This window comes from Mus pahari, chromosome 1, assembly GCF_900095145.1.
Source record: "Mus pahari chromosome 1, PAHARI_EIJ_v1.1, whole genome shotgun sequence".
Lineage (NCBI taxonomy): Eukaryota > Metazoa > Chordata > Mammalia > Rodentia > Muridae > Mus > Mus pahari.
The window spans coordinates 141359490-141363943 of record NC_034590.1 but is presented as its reverse complement, the minus strand read 5'-3'; the positions used below and the strand labels follow the sequence as shown (position 1 = coordinate 141363943).

Here is a 4454-nt window from a genome sequence, read left to right as displayed (position 1 = left end):
ATCATCATCATGAGAAGTGACTTTAGATCCATGTCCTGCTTTTCTGGTGTGATGGTGTATCCAGGACTTNCTATGGTGGGAGAGTTTGGTTCTGATGATGCCAAGTAACCTTGGTTTCTGTTGCTTCTGTTCTTACACTTGTCTCTTGCCATCTGATTATCTCTAGTGCTTGCTCCCCTCAATATATCTGATTGGAGCCTGTCCTTCCTATAATCCCAGTTGATTCAGGACTTCTCAGAGTCCAGATTTCTCTGTGATTCCTTGATTGTGGGTTCCTGTGAACCTGAGATTCTGGGTGTGTCTGAGTTCTTGGCAGTCAAGCTTTTCTGAGACACTCAAATACTAGTATGACCCAGCTCCTGTTATCCTGGGATCCTGTTGTCCTAAGATCCTGGACGTGTTACAGTGCGTGGAAGTGGTGTCTCCTTTAAGGACCGTGGAGTTGTCTGGTCTGTTTGAAACCAAGGTAAACCAGAACTGATTAAAAGGAACCTGAGCCTCTGATCAGGAAAGGCTCTGGTGTCCTTGTTCCTGCTGTCACAGGCCCATCACTATTGGATTGGAGCAGCTGTTGTGTTCCACTCACCAGTGATCCTAAGATTGCTTGGGCAGTCCACTAGGGACCATGGGGGTGTCCGCCGAATCCGTGCCCTAGGTGACCGGGTGCTGGTGCAGACCTGAAGGGGCTTGTGCCCCTGGTCAGGCCAGTTCTCTGCTGCCCTAGTGTTGGCTCAGGTCCCGTGCACAATTGGATTGGAGCAGAAGTTGTGTTCCACTCACCAGTGATCCTAAGATTGCTTGGGCAGTCCGTTAGGGACCGTGGGGGTGTCCACCCACTCCACGCCCTGGGTGATTCAGTGCTGGTGCCGACCAGAAGGGGCATATATAGCTTTTTTAAAATTAGCTTTTTTTTTTTTTATTGTCATTTTTCCTTCATGTATGTCTATATGAGAGTGTCAGATCCTCTGGAGCTGGAGTCACAGATAGTTGTAGACTGCCACGTGGGTGCTGGGAATTGACCCTGGTCCTCTGGAAGAGCAGCAGTGCTCTTAGCCATTGAGCCAGCTCTCCAGCCTCGATAGATAGTTTTGTAATTGGAAAAAAAAATTCCATACAGTATATTTTGATCATGTTTTTATCCTTCCCAGGTCCTCTCCACCTCCCTATATACCCATTTTATGTTTTTCTCCTCCCTTTCTTTCTAACAAACAAAATCAATCACACACAAAACCCACACAAAAACAGAAGCCAAATATATAAGCAAAAGACCAGTAATACAAAAAAAAAAAAAATGCCTAAAGCAAGTTAAGACAAAAAGTGTAGAAAAATACCATTGAGTTTGTTTTGTGTTGGCCAACTACTCTTGGGCCTGGGGTCTACTCTGAAGTCATAGCAAATGCCAATTGCAATTCTTGCTTAGGGCTGGTGGGAGCCAGTGTCTAAATTATCTCCTCAGTGCTTGGATCCTGTCTGAACTGAGCCTGTATGGGCCTTGTGTATCCTGCCACATTCTCTGTGAGTTCATATGTGAGACCTGCTGTGTCTGGAAGGCACTGTTTCCTTGGAGTCATCCATCAACTCTTGTGTTTACAGTCTTTCTGCCTCCTATTTTGCATAGGTCTCTGAGTTTTGCCAGGAGTGGGATGTAGACAATTATTAAGTAAATACTATTTAACTCTGTGTTGATAAGTAACATAAAGACAAAGAAATCAGTATAAAGTCACAGAGTGTTATTAAAAATTTAATAACCACAATTAGAAACCCTTTCAGATTTGGTGGCATCTAAAAGATGGTTAAAATGAGTGGCCTACACATGAGCATCTAGATCTAGGGAAGAGTGTTTTTATGGAAGATAGATGGAGTGCAAAGATTCTAAGGGAGTAGGTATGGTGGTGTGCTTGAGAATAAATGGGAGACTTTGGCTGGCATACAGAGAACAAAGACTTAGAAAAGCAGAAAGGATGGCATTAAGGAGATGATGACCAACCATATCTCACTAGGTCTTATAGATAATAAGAACATCGATGTGTTCTAAGTATGACTGCAAGAGTTGGGAGGAGACAACAAAGTAATGAAATATTCCAAGTCGCTTTTAAAATTGTTATGCAGGTTTCTGTATTGATAGAACAGAATGAAAGGAAAAAAATTTTGTTGTGAATCATTTTTAGTAATATAGGTTAAGAAATGGAAGTCATATATACACCAGCACACATACTTATAGGTGGCATTTATTTGTGATGTTTGTAGATTAAATTGTTTTATTCAAAAACTTTTTTTTACATTTGTGAGTACATATACAAGTACCTGGTCCTCTCAGATGAATGAAAGAAGTGGCAGAGACAAAGTTAAGGTTTGTTCATTAATGTAATCTGGGCTATGGAATTGGCTCAGCAGGTAAAGGTCTGTGCTGCCAAGACTAACCAGAGTTCACTCCTTGAAATCTCTATGTGGAAGGGGAGAACCAACTTTCAGTTGTCCTCTGACCTCCATGCATACACACACACACACACACACACACACACACACACACACACACACATACTCACTCACACTCCTCCACACACACACTCACAAACACACATACTAATACATAAATTCTGTTAAAAGGTAGAAAGAATGTACTGACACTTGAAAGCAGTATTGTGGCATGCATGCCCCTCTAAACATACAATGAATGTAAATTTTTAAATTAAAATATTAATTTTTTAAAAAGATAACACTGCCAAAAATAGCAAATGAGATTAGCTCAAATTCTCCATTCTTAGAAAACGAATGTTCTTATCCTATATAAAGCTAAATCAGTTAGTGTTATCTCCTTGTAACAAAAATCCACTAGTACAATAATTCAGTAGAATCTATTCTTGGCATCTAGATGCCAGGGAATGTAAGATTGATAAGTTATTCTAATTATAGCCATAAATCAATGAAGGCACTGTTTAAGAAAGGCAGATTTTAATTGTATCTCATAGTGTAAAAGTTGATGCTTCAGTGACCTTTTTGACAGTTTTTAGGAAAGAAAGGAAACAACTATTGCCAACATTTAATTCATATAAGTTCTTTTTTGTATGCCTTGTTGCTTAAACAGAGGGAATATGGATTTATTAAAGTAAAGTAAGAACACTCAGTGGGAGGAACTCCAAGGGAGGAACATCCCTTATAAATTATTACATAGTATTTTGAGTAATTTTGAGTATTTGAGTGACATGCTTTAAGTGCTAACGAGTTTGCCATTGTAGAAATAACGTGAAATTTTTAGAAGCTTTGCCATACTCTACAAAGGTCGAAGAGAGATTTTATCTGAATTTTTTTTAAAATTTATTTATTTTTTTGTTTGTTTGCTTGCTTGCTTGAGATAGAGTTTCTCTGTGTAACCCTGGCCATCCTGCAACTCACTCTGTAGACCAGACTGGCCTCCGTTTCAAAGATCTGCCTACCTCTGCCTCCTAAGTGCTAGGATTAATGGCATGTACTACCACCACCAGGCCTAAAAATTTTTTTATAATTACTGTTTATGTAATACATACAGTCCTAAAAATCAGTAGCTGGACTAGCCTTTAAAACTTAGCAAGGTCAATATAATGTTTTCTTTTCCGGGGTAACTCCCCCCCCCCCCCTTTTTTTTTTTTTGGTCAGTATTGTAGATCAATCTTAGGGTTGTAACACTTGCTACTCTGAACCACATCCTTAGGGCTATTGTAAATGTTTTTAGTCATTTCAAATTCATTAAGATGATTTGTGAACAGTTAGGTGAACTGCTGAGATACTAATTTTAAGCATTAGACCAGTATCTCAATAAATTAATACAAATATTTTAAAAGACATTTGCATTGAGATTGAAAGGAATTCTAGAGTTATAAACTCTTTACAGTTCACTTAGAAGTCAGGTTTTACATTGTTCATTCATATTCCTATTAATATTTTCTTTCATTAGTGTTGATAAGTAATTAATGTTACAGAATTAGTTAGATCACTTTGTAAAAATACATTAAAATGAACCTTTCATCCATTCCATGATCTATTATTGCTAGGCAGTTGATTTCCTTGGGCCTTATAATTCCTTATTCTCAGCCCATATAATTGCTATATATTATAATGCCCCACTTGTTAATTATTTCCCCAAAGTATTTATGTATCAAAAATCTTCTTTCTCAAAATGTTTTTAGATCATTGTATATTTTCTCATACATTAATAAACAATATGACAACTATTTCAAACAAAACTGTCTATTAAACAATTAGTGTTTTAATCCTTAGTTTGAATGCTTCAAGCTTATAATTTTTAAATGTAGAAGAGATACTGTCCCTCAATGAATTTTATATGAAAGAGTTAGAATCTTGTATGGAAAAGATAAAACTCAATCATGGCAAAGAAAGGTTTGAGTAAATATTTTGTATGTGGACAGCAGAAGAAACCCTACCTGAGGTACTATAGTTGAAACCCTACCTGAGGCACT

At 37.9% G+C, this 4454-nt stretch overlaps 1 protein-coding gene across 3 annotated transcripts in view; it reads left to right on the top strand.

Moving 5' to 3' along the window:
* The window catches only part of Kiaa2026 (KIAA2026 ortholog), a 96608-nt gene that overhangs the window by 18508 nt on the left and 73646 nt on the right, over nt 1-4454 (top strand). The window lies entirely within an intron of this gene.